Genomic DNA, 13,222 nt, shown 5'->3' on the forward strand with positions numbered 1-13,222 from the left:
TGCAACCGATTGAGTTTACGAAAGATCGATTTCATATAGATACTAGCATATCTCGGAAATTAATTTAAGATGAAAAACAAGTACAAATTAGGGACTAATTTGTAAGAGTTATAAATTAGTAGGAACCTAATTGTATTATGTCCATATTAATTAGGGACTAATTTATAAGAGTTATAAATTAGTAGGAACCTAATTATATTTTAACCAAGTTTTATGATTAAAAGGTTTAAGTAATTAATTAGTGTAATTAATGATACTTAAATCATTAATCATAAGCTAATGGAATGATGATGTCATGGTGATTATGTAATGAGATAAGCCTATGTCATATGTGTGATGTCATATGATGACATCACTTATATGATGTCACCTATGTGATGTCACCACATGAAAGGTGTCATGTGGTGGCAACACCTTTGCTTGGTGTGTGACACCTAGCATGCAAGGTGTTGCATTCTTAAGGCATGCTCTAGCCTATAAATAGAGCATGTCCTTGCTCATTTCATAACACCACACAACACACATCTCAGTACAAAGTTGTAGAGAGAGAAAGCACTTGAAGGAGTTCAAGTATTCATCAATCACGGGAAAAAAAACTTGGCGACGTTTTTCATACATCCGAGCAAGGTAGTGATCGCGGCGAGAGTTTGAGCTTAGGGCTGCTCGGCAAGAGGAACTCTTGCAGGATTACTTCAAGGCGAGGATTCAATCGGACGCATACTCGTGTGGACGAGCTTGAGGTCGCCGTACTTTCGGGACTACAAGAATCGTTGGAGAATCGACATAGGTATTCTTCTTACGATTCCTAGATGCGTGCTTTAATTAATAAATGATACGACGATCCATTTGTTGTTGATATGATCAACTTTAGGATCCGGATTGTTGGAATTTCGATTTTGAATTGAAATATACGATTCGGACCCGCGCCTTCCGCTGCGCCAACAGTGGTATCAAAGCCACCGTATCATCAAGTATTAACGCTTTACGATTGAATAAATGTATAAATAATCATGGACTTAGGAATTATTCTTGGGCATGTAATTTATAATTCCGAGGGATTTTGTTTTTCCAAAAACGAACAAACGCTATTGTGATATTAATTACATTTGATTAAATTCTGTCTAGGAGATTGGTACTTAAGTGGTCCGCTCGTGACCCTCCAATCTATCCTGGGAATTTTTCTAATGTGATCATATAACACAATACGTGATTCGCTTGTGCATTATGTTGTCATCAACGGAATATGCGGAAAAAGCGAAACCCGAAAAAAAAAAACCCGAAAAAAAAATAATATTTTTTTTTTCATAAAAACCAAAAATGCTGAAAAACGGGTTTTACACCCGGGAAAAAGTTTTCGGCTCGGAAAAAAAAATATTTTTTTTTTCCGTTAAAAACCGAAATGCTGAAAAAGGGGTTTTACACCCGGGAAAAAGTTTCCGACTCGAAAAAAAAAAACGTAAAATAAAAATAAATTTTTTATTTCGAGGATCAGCGATCGGTTGAGGCTTTCGGAGGTTCTAGAACGATTCCTCGATACCTAAAGAAAGCAGATATTACATAGTGAATGATTAGAGAATCATTTCCGAGATATGTAATAGTTTGCTCATTCTTTTGTGGCTAAAGAATGAGACCTAGGAAGTCCATGATCATACATGTGTGATTGCATGATTAATTTTAGCTTTAATATGTATGAGATGCATGCTAAAATGTATTGTGTGTTTAGTGAGACCTGAATAACTTAAAACCCTAAGAAATCTTCCTAAAAGTTAAAAGATTAAGTTTATATTGATTAATCATTAAATTGTTTATCAATGGCTCTCCATTGGAGCAATAAACTAACACGCTTTGAGTTATCATCTTGTCGGCTATGGATACATAGGGGTGAGATGATATCGTCAAGAGATGTTGTTGAGTTTATTGTTAAGCATGAGATGTTACGGGTGTAGTCGATATAATATACGGCGAGAAAGGCAATTAGGCGTACCTGAGTCGTATATTATTCAAATCGATACATCTTAGTTGATTCAATGGGTTAAACTTAACTAATGTGGAAACCTAAGAATAGCATTAAGTACTTGAGGGTGAAAGCATTAGGAGCCGGAAATGATTGAACCTCATATGAGATATGATGAACAAGTAATTGTTCACTTATATATCATTTTGATCCCAAGAATAGCATTAAGTACTTGAGGGAAAGATAAATGAATATAAGAATTCAATCACCCACTTGAAATCTTTTCCAACAAAGATTCACGTTTCCTATTTTGGAAGTGTAGGATTCGAAAAAAGATAGTGGGAGGCCATTTTGATAAAGACCAAATCATTATGGTTAAATATACAAAATAACACGAATACTAATTAGAGATCTTTGCTATCTAAGGGATAATAAGATTAAATAGAATCCTTTTAAGTGACATTCACGATAGTAATCGGCTAGTGGTTTAAAACCATTTTTTTTTGATTGATTAAGATATTTAGATGCCTCCAAGGCTATTGCGAAAAAGAAATGCACATTGGTTAACAAAGAAAAGTGTTTTCGTTTGTTAAGATGTAGGACAGTATAAGTCATAACCGGAAATATTTGGAATATTTAAAAGGCGGTTTGGTTAATAAAAGAAATTGTTTCTTTTGTCAAAACAAAAGACATTGAAATGGAAATTGTATTAAGTATTGTGAATACTTAAAGGGCAATGACGAGAGGAACGACAGTTCCATTAAGAATGTGTCTATCTCATGTTCCAATGTCAATTGCTCATTTAAAAGCTTAGGTATTGGATACCGATGCTTATTCTCACATTTGTTTATCTTTTACGGATTTAGTAAAAGTGAGAAATAAAGGAAAAAGATGAAGTAATCTTAAATCTCGGGAATGACGCAAGCGTTGCGACAAGAGCTATAGGATCAACTTCAATTTTCTTAAATAAACATAAGTTGTACTTAAACAAGTTTTTGTACTTACCCAATATATATAGAAATATCATATCCGAATTTATATGACAAATTTGGTAGTTGATTTTCTATTTACAAAGGATGTTTGTAGTATTATGTTTGATAATACGGAGTTGGGTATGGATATGTACAAAATGTTCTTTATGACTTGAATAAAGATGTTTAATGCAAAAGATGTTTTGGAAATTAATACCATAAGTTATCAAATTTCTAAACAACTTTGGCATTTATAATTAGGACATATTGCAAAAGATAGACATAACAAGTTAGATAGGATGGGAATCTTGAGCAATCAAGATTTTGCATCTCTTCCGATTTGTGAGTCGTATCTTAAAGGCAACATGGCCTGATTATTCTTTGTGGGACAAAGAGGTAGAGCTAAAGCTGTTTAAGAGATCATACATAGTGATGTATATGGTACGTTTAAAGAAACGGACCAAGGTAGATACTTATACTTCATTTTCTACATCGATGATTTATCACGATATAGTTAAGTTTGTCTTATGAAGAACAAACATGAAGATTTTGAAATGTTCAAATGACTTCAAGAATCAAGTAGAAAACCAAATTGGAAAAGGTATTAATACTTTACGATGTGATCGAAAAGGGAAGAATACTTGAGTACAGAATTTGGTATGTTCCTAAAAGGAATGTGGTATTATTTTTCAACTTACTCCTTGAGAACACCATGGTTGAATGGTGCGTCTGTCAAGAAGGACGTATCGTACATTGTGGGAAATGATACGATCAAGAATGAGCTATATACTGACTTATCCATCTCGTTATAGGGTCAAGCACTTCTTACCGCAAATAAAATTCTAAATTAAATTCCAACTAAATCCGCTCCATACATACCTTATGAGATATGGTATGGAATAAAGTCTTAAGGATGTTAAGATTTGAGGGTGTTCGGAACATATCATGTAACTGATATCCGATAAATTTGGAATCAAAATCAATCATGAAAAGGTTATGTTGGATATCCTAAAGACAGTTTAGGATATTGTTTCTATTTTCGAACCGAACAAACAATCGTTGTTTATCGGTGGTAGTCTTTCTTAATAAAGCGTTTATTCAAGAGGGACACTAAGAAAGGAATATAGAATTAGATGAGGAGTCATCTAGTTACCAACGAAATAATGAATCAATGAAGATTGATCAAACCCACTAAAAGCCGAAGTTAGTAAAAGATGTATCTACATCAACAACTCGAAGATTAAGTAGAGTATCTCGTCCACTGGAGAGATATGGTTTTCCCACATGATAAACAAGAGTTGTTTAGTCATGGAGTAAAAGATCAAATGTTGATCCCTTTACTTATGAGGAAACTATATGTGATATAGATTCTTCAAAATTGGTTTGAAGGAATAAAATCTGAAATGGATTCCATATAAAGAAACCAAATTTTAGGAGCCAGTCGATCCATCCAAAGGTATTATACCAATAAGGTTTAAATGGATCTTCAAGTGTAAAATTGGTATTAATGGAAAGGTGGAGACCTTTAAAGCTAAGCTTGTTGCAAAAGAGTTTTGCTAGAGGCAAGAAGTTGTATTGTGAATACACTTTATTGCGGGTAGCCATGCTTAAATTCATCAAGATTTTTCTTTCCAAGGCTACACATTTAGATTTTGTGGTTAGACATATGAATGTAAGAACCACATTCCTTAATGGTTAAATTAAGGAGTATATCTATATGGAACAAGTCGAGGATTTTGAATCCGAAGAAGGTTCCAAGACGTGTAAGCTAAAATGATCCCTAGTGGATGAAAAGAAAGCTTCGAGTTTCATCGTCTTGATAAATCCGTAAGAAGTTACGAATTTATTAAAAACGATGATAAACCCAATGTTTACAAGAAGGTTAGTGGGAGCAGACTCACTTTCATGATCTTGCATGTAGATAACTTATTACTAATAAATAATAATATCGGAATGTTAACTTTTGTAAAACATTGGTTTATCTAATACATACTCCATCAAAGACCTCGGAGAGGTAGCCTAAATTCTCAGTATTAGACTCTATAGAGATAGATCTAAGAGAATAAATGGTTTCTCCAAAAAGGCTCTTCTTAGAAAAGATATTGAAGTAGTTCAATATGGAAGTTCTAAGAGAGGATTGATACTCGTTAGGCATAAAATTCTTCTTTCAAAGGGAGTGTCTTCCGAAACTTCTGAAGAAAGAAAGAATCTAGCAAAGATACCATAAGCTTTGGCAATTGGTAGTCTGAGGTATGTGTTGCCACATACAAAGCTAGAAATTGTCTATGCGGTTAGTGGGACTAATCGGTTTTAATCCAATCTATGTTGAGAACATTGGATGGTTGTTAAAGGTATCTTTAAGTACTTTTATTGAACTAAAGATATGGTATTAACAAATGGAGAACGAGATTTTTAAGTAGACCGTTTTACAGATTCTGATTAATAATCAGATATGGATAATAGAGAGTCTATCTCCAGATTCATATTTATCTATAATGAAGGAGTAGTGAGCTAGCAGTGTTCTAAGCAAGAATCAACTCCATACTCCATTATAGAAGCCGAGTATATTATGACATGAGATGTCGTAATAGAAGGTGTTTGGATAAATTAGTTTATAACTGAACTAAGTACGGTTTTCTTCCATTAAGTCGAAAGTTCCTCTTTTCTGCGACCACAATGGTGCTACTGCCCTAGAAAAAGAAACCGGGTCTCACAACTTATCCGAACATAAAGAAAGGCATTATCATATTATCTAAAGAAATTGTTGGAAATAGAAAATTGTTTCTCTAAAAGATAGCATTTGCCAATAAGACGGCTAACCTACTAACAAAGCCCATGACTTGGAGTCATTAAGGATTACATGACTTAGAGTCATTAAGGTTTACATGACTTAGAGTCATTAAAGTTTACATGACTTAGAGTCATTAATATTTACATCTTGTGAAGATGGGGCTTAGATATAGTTGTCAATGGCACTAGTGCAAGTGGGAGATTGTTAGTAGAATATGCCCTAGGGCCATTTGATCGTGTATATTTGTAGAACTAATCCCTATGGCAAAGATATATATGTTCTATTTGAACTAAGTGTCTCATCAACTAAGTGTTCATGTATTACGTATTGTCCTTATCACATTGTGGTAGAATCTATTCTTAAGGTGTTAAGAATATGAATGACAGATTCTATTATACAAGTGATCTAAATAACCGTTCGCGATCGATGGGGTCCTGCGAATAAGGGCATTGCATTATCCCAGAAAGATCGTCACCTCTGTTTATTCTCCTGATTAGCAAAGAGTTACTAAATTATAGGAAGTAGTGAGTCTCATACTACTTGATGGGGATCAGAATAAACATGTGGACACTCAAGGTGTTGAGTGAGTCGAACAAGTGACGCTAGATGACTTATACATGGTAATTCATTAAAGTCAATTTAATATCATCTAGTTCATAATTGTACATATGTCCTTTGACTTGCGGTGACACAATCTTGTATATAGGTGATTAGAGTTTGATGCTCCTTAACCCTAGATCTTTCATGAGCTAGGGCCGCGGGATGTGTTGGCTCTAGTTAGTTGTATATGGAGATAGGGGTTTAACCTAGAAAGGATTCATCACTCTGGATGAACGGAGACAAGATTCTATGCTATCTCAAATTGTTCTTGATGGATGATAAAACCTGCGCAGGTGTATATGACTTACATAGAAAGTTGTTTCTAGTGGAAGTCATATTTATCAAGAATTAGAACTGGGAGATGAGGTCATATAATCAAGACATACAGTGTTTGACTTAACCGTGACACTAGTCGAGATTGGAATCTTATATGAAGGGAATTTTGAGTGTACGGTAATTATGAACATTGGTTCAAAAAGAATGCATCGAAACATTCATCTCTATTTGGGGGTCGTGATATGTTGCTAGACGTCACTCTCGATCTACGAGAATTAATAATTAAATGGGATTTAATTATTTAATATAAGAAAGGCGTTTCTTATGTCTCTCGTTGCCATATAGATGTGAACCTAGTTAGTCACACACAATAGAGTGTGCAACCGATTGAGTTTACGAAAGATCGATTTCATATAGATACTAGCATATCTCGGAAATTAATTTAAGATGAAAAACAAGTACAAATTAGGGACTAATTTGTAAGAGTTATAAATTAGTAGGAACCTAATTGTATTATGTCCATATTAATTAGGGACTAATTTATAAGAGTTATAAATTAGTAGGAACCTAATTATATTTTAACCAAGTTTTATGATTAAAAGGTTTAAGTAATTAATTAGTGTAATTAATGATACTTAAATCATTAATCATAAGCTAATGGAATGATGATGTCATGGTGATTATGTAATGAGATAAGCCTATGTCATATGTGTGATGTCATATGATGACATCACTTATATGATGTCACCTATGTGATGTCACCACATGAAAGGTGTCATGTGGTGGCAACACCTTTGCTTGGTGTGTGACACCTAGCATGCAAGGTGTTGCATTCTTAAGGCATGCTCTAGCCTATAAATAGAGCATGTCCTTGCTCATTTCATAACACCACACAACACACATCTCAGTACAAAGTTGTAGAGAGAGAAAGCACTTGAAGGAGTTCAAGTATTCATCAATCACGGGAAAAAAAACTTGGCGACGTTTTTCATACATCCGAGCAAGGTAGTGATCGCGGCGAGAGTTTGAGCTTAGGGCTGCTCGGCAAGAGGAACTCTTGCAGGATTACTTCAAGGCGAGGATTCAATCGGACGCATACTCGTGTGGACGAGCTTGAGGTCGCCGTACTTTCGGGACTACAAGAATCGTTGGAGAATCGACATAGGTATTCTTCTTACGATTCCTAGATGCGTGCTTTAATTAATAAATGATACGACGATCCATTTGTTGTTGATATGATCAACTTTAGGATCCGGATTGTTGGAATTTCGATTTTGAATTGAAATATACGATTCGGACCCGCGCCTTCCGCTGCGCCAACACTTGTACCAAACGGTCGATTTCTTTTTTCAAACTTCCGCATTCGTCGGTAACATGGCCGTGACCGTCATGGAACTGACAATATTTTTTCCTGTCTCCTTCATATTGTAGTTTGGGTGGGTATCTCACTGGCTCATTGTTATTTTGTATCCACATCAAGATGTGTGATCTCGGGGTATTGAGTGGAATGAAAGCTTGGTCTTCTACTTTTACTGGTCGGTGTGGGTCTGTTCGCGGCGGACCGGCTTGTTGTTGGTTCCTTGGTCCGAATCTATCGTGCCTGGCACTTTGATCGAAGTTAGGCCTCGGTGTTCGGAACGATGTTGTAGTTTGTGCGGCTTTTCGCCGCTGTTCTTCGTCTAAATTTATGTAGTTCCAGGCTCGATCCATCAGCTGGGAGTAAGTTTGTACCGGGTTTGTTATCAGGTTATCTCGGAAGGCCATCATTGTTGTGTTGTCTTTCATTGCGTCTATCACAGTATCATCATTCAAATTTCCCACTTCGACCGCTTCTGCGTTGAATCGGCCGATGTAACTCTGCAAACTTTCTCCTGGCTTCTGGTAGCAGAGTTTTAAGTCACTGGACTTTTTCTTTCGTTGTATGCTCGGTGCGAAATGTGTTCGGAAAGCTCTTGCCAGCTCGTCGAAGCTTCGGATGGAGCCTTCTTTTAGGCTTTGATACCAGATGGCAGCTGGTCCTTTTAGGGTAGTCGGGAAAAGTTTGCAGACAGCCGCTTCGGACAAACATTGTACCATCATGACCACTTGGAAACAACTCAAGTGCGTGATCGGGTCCCCTGTTCCATTGTAATCGTCTAACTGCGGTGTTTTGTAGTTTAAGGGGAAGGGTTCTTCTCGTATTTCTGCCGACAGAGGGTTTCCGATGTTCAGGAAGCTTGTGTTTCTCGGCTCTTTTCTTCTAAATTTCTCCATCTCGGTTCTGACCCTTTCAGTGATTTCCTGCTCCAGGTTCTTTTTCTTTGGGGAATCAGCACCCGAGCTGTGCACGCTCTCCTCGATCTCCACCCGTTTTAGTGTTTTTTTATGCCCCTCTGGAGTTTTATGTCCGGTCTGTGTTGGTTCTGGGTTTTGTTCTCGTGGATTTTTCTCGCGGTTTGCTTCCTCGGGTGTTTTTTGGCCTTGGTAGAATTCCTGTGGGTAAGGTGGTGCGGTTGGTATGTACGGCGGAGTGGTAGTGTTATCCTGGGTTGCAGTTGGGGCTGTTGGTCGAGTATGGACCTGTTGTACCTGTTGAAGGAAAGCTAGCTGCCGAGTATGAAATTCGATGTATTCTTGGATTTGTGCTGGTGTAGGATTTTGGACTTCTGGGGTGGTTTGCCCAGGTGTGGGGGTGGCGTTTGGGGTGAATGTGAGGTTGATGGGGGTTACGCCTGGTCGTAAGAAGGTTTGAGTGGTTTGGTGCGTAGGGGTGGAGTATGATGTTGGAGGAACGTTACTCGACGATGGCATTCCCCACGGGTAATAAGTGGTAATCCCCGACATAGGGCTCGGGTGAACGCCCGCCATCGATGTAGTGACCGGGCAAAACGAGCTTTCGCCACCAGCTCTTCTCGGTGGAGCGTTGAGTCCCTCTCCCGTTCTACTGCTTTGCGTATTATTATCTCCGACTGCAGGATCATCTCCTTCTACTCTACTCATCCTATTAGTTTCCAAAAGGATAGAAAGGGGGAAGCTTTCTTATTTTCTTTCCCACAGACGGCGCCAAATGATAACTTGTAACCTTGAGTCGTAGCTATCTCTGATGAGCACTTCTAGGCCGTACCTACAAGGTGCAAAACAACCGTGAGAAGGGTGCCGGAAGGGGATTCCGGCAAACCACTCCGACGGTCTAATTAGTAACTGCTTTAGTGAGAGAAAGAATAAGAAGTGAAAAGAGGCTAAGAGTTTTAGAGAGAGAAAGAGAATTAACCTTTTTTACCTACTTTTCTCTTTCCTTTTATATTAAGTCCCTTGTTTCTCTTTGTCTGGGCCGACAGGTCTGACTTCATTCTCTTTGCCTGTGCAGCTGTTGTGTCTGGAGTGTCAGAGTACGTTCTGACAGACTTGTCCCGTGTGTTCGGAGTGGTTGTGCTCGGTGACTATAAAGATATGCTCTTTTTTAGGTTATCGCTCTGATCGGTTTGTGATGTCGTGACATTCCGGTTTATTCTTATTAGTTGCGTTTGGTGTACTTCGGTGAGTCCGAGATGTGTTGTGAGTCGCCCCTGGTGTGCTCTATTTGTTATGTTTGACCTATATCGGCGGGTCCGAGATGTGCTCTATTTGTTATGTTTGACCTATATCGGCGGGTCCGAGATGTGTTATGTTTGACCTATTTCGGTGGGTCCGAGATGTGCTCTTCTCGGTCCGAGATGTGGCATCTCAAGTCTCATTTATGCGTCGTTTCGATAACCTAAGCATAGTTAGTTTATATTACACAAAGTGTGCGAGAAAAGTGACGGTAGATTAGTATGTCGTGTCTCAAGTCTCTTTAACGCGTCGTTTAAATTACCAAGCTTATGTCGCGTCACAAGTCTCACTAACGCGCCGTTCGGATTACCTAAGCATGCTTAGGTTATATTACGCAGAGTGTGCGTGAAAAGTGACGTTAGATTAGTATGTTGCGTCTCAAGTCTCTTTAACGCGTCGTTTTGATTACCATGTTTATGTCGCGTCACAAGTCTCTTTATCGCGTCGTTTCGATTACCTAAGCATGGTTATGTTATATTACGCAAAGTGTGCATAAAAAGGGATGCTAGATTACTTTGTCGAGTCACAAGTTTCTTTAACGCGTCATTTAGATAACCATGCTTATGTCGCGTCACGAGTTTCTCTAACGCGTCGTTCCGATTACCTAAGCATAGTTATGTTATATAATGGAAAGTGTGCGTTTAAAGTGAAGCTAAATTACTATGTCGCGTCACAAGTCTCTTTAACGCGTCGTTCCGATTACCTAAGCATCGTTAGGTTATACTACGCAAAGTGTGCGTGAAAAGTGACTCTATATTAGTATGTCGTGTCACAAGTCTCTCTAACGCGTTGTTTCGATTACCTAAGCATGGTTAGTTTATATTATGCAAAGTGTGCGTGAAAAGTATGCGTGAAAATTTACGCTAGATTAGTATGTCGTGTCTCAAGTATCTTTAACGCTTCGTTTCAATAACCATGCTTATTTCGCGTCACAAGTATCACTAACGCGTTGTTTCGATTACCATGCTTATGTCGACTCACAAGTCTCTTTAGCGCATCATTCCGATTACCTAAGCATGGTTAGGTTATATTACGCAAAATGTGCGTGAAAAGTGACGCTAGATTAGTATGTCGCATGTTTAGTCTCTTTAACGCGTCATTCAATTACCTAAGCATGGTTCGGTTATATTACGCAAAGCGTGCGTGAAAAGTGACGCTAGATTAGTATGTCGAGTCTCAAGTCTCTTTAACGCGTCGTTTCAATTACCATGCTTATTTCGCGTCACAAGTCTCATTAATGCGCCGTTCTGATTACCTAAGCATGGTTAGGTTATATTACGCAAAGTGTGCGTGAAAAGTGACGCTAGATTAGTATGTCGCGTCACAAGTCTCTTTAACTTGTCGTTCCGATTACCTAAGCATGGTTTGGTTATTACGCAAAGTGTGCCTGAAAAGTGACGATAGATTAGTATCTCGTGTCTCAAGTCTCTGTAACGCGTCGTTTCGATTACATGATTATGTCGCGTCACCAGTCTCTCTAACGCGTCTTTCCGATTACCTAAGCGTTCGGTTATATTACGGAAAGTGTGAGTTAAAAGTGACGCTAGATTACTATGTCGCATCACAAGTCTCTTTAACGTGTCGTTCTGATTACCTAAGAATGGTTAGGTTATATTACACAAAGTGTGCGTAAAAAGTGACGCTTGATTAGTATGTTGCGTCACAAGTCTCATTAACTGTCGTTCAGATTATCTATGCATGGTTTGGTTATATTATGCAAAGTGTGCTTGAAATGTGACGATAGATTAGTATGTTGCGTGACAAGTTTCTTTATCGCGTCACCTAAGCATGGTTCGGTTATATTACGCAAAGCGTGCGTGAAAAGTGACGCTAGATTATTATGTCGAGTCTCAAGTCTCTTTAACGTGTCGTTTCAATTACCATGCTTATTTCGCGTTACAAGTCTCACTAACGCGCCGTACTGATTACCTAAGCATGCTTAGGTTGTATTATGCAAAGTGTGAGTGAAAAGTGACGCTAGATTAGTATGTCGCATCACAAGTCTCTTTAACTCGTCGTTACGATTACCTAAGCATGGTTTGGTTATTACGCAAAGTGTGCCTGAAAAGTGACGCTAGATTAGTATCTCGTGTCTCAAGTCTCTTTAACGCGTCGTTTCGATTACATGATTATGTCGCGGCACAAGTCTCTCTAACGCGTCTTTCCGATTACCTAAGCGTTCGGTTATATTACGGAAAGTGTGAGTTAAAAGTGACGCTAGATTACTATGTCGCATCACAAGTCTCTTTAACGCGTCGTTCTGATTACCTAAGCATGGTTAGGTTATATTACGCAAAGTGTGCGTAAAAGGTGACGCTAGATTACTATGTCGCGTCACAAGTCTCATTAACCGTCGTTCAGATTATCTATGCATGGTTAGGTTATATTATGCAAAGTGTGCTTGAAATGTGACGCTAGATTAGTATGTTGCGTGACAAGTTTCTTTATCGCGTTACCTAAGCATGGTTCGGTTATATTACACTAAGTGTGCCTTAAAAGTTACGCTAGATTAGTATGTCGCGTCACAAGTCTCATTAACCACCGTTTTGATTACCTATGCATGGTTAGGATATATTACTCAAAGTGTGCGTGAAAAGTGACTCTAGATTACTATGTCACATCACAAGTATCTTTAACGCGTCGTTTCAATTACCATGCTTATGTCGCATCACAAGTCTCTCTTACAAGTCGTTCCGATTACCTAAGCATGGTTAGGTTATATTATGCAAAGTGTGCGTGAAAAGTGACGCTAGATTATTATGTCGTGTCACAAGTCTCTCTAAAGCGTCGTTCCTATTACCTATGCATAGTTAGGTTATATTACGCAAAGTGTGCGTGAAAAGTGAAGCTAGATTAGTATGTCGCATCTCAAGTATCTTTAAGGCATCGTTTCATTAGTATTCTTATTTCGCGTCACAAGTCTCTCTAAGCATAGTTAGTTTATACTACGCAAATTGTGCGTGAAAAGTGAAATAGATTGGTATGTTGTGTCTCAAGTCTTTTTAACGCGTCGTTCCGATTACCTAAGCATGGTTTGGTTATATTACGCAGAGTATGCGT

The sequence above is a fragment of the Mercurialis annua genome, linkage group LG5 (assembly GCF_937616625.2).
Source record: "Mercurialis annua linkage group LG5, ddMerAnnu1.2, whole genome shotgun sequence".
NCBI lineage: Eukaryota > Viridiplantae > Streptophyta > Magnoliopsida > Malpighiales > Euphorbiaceae > Mercurialis > Mercurialis annua.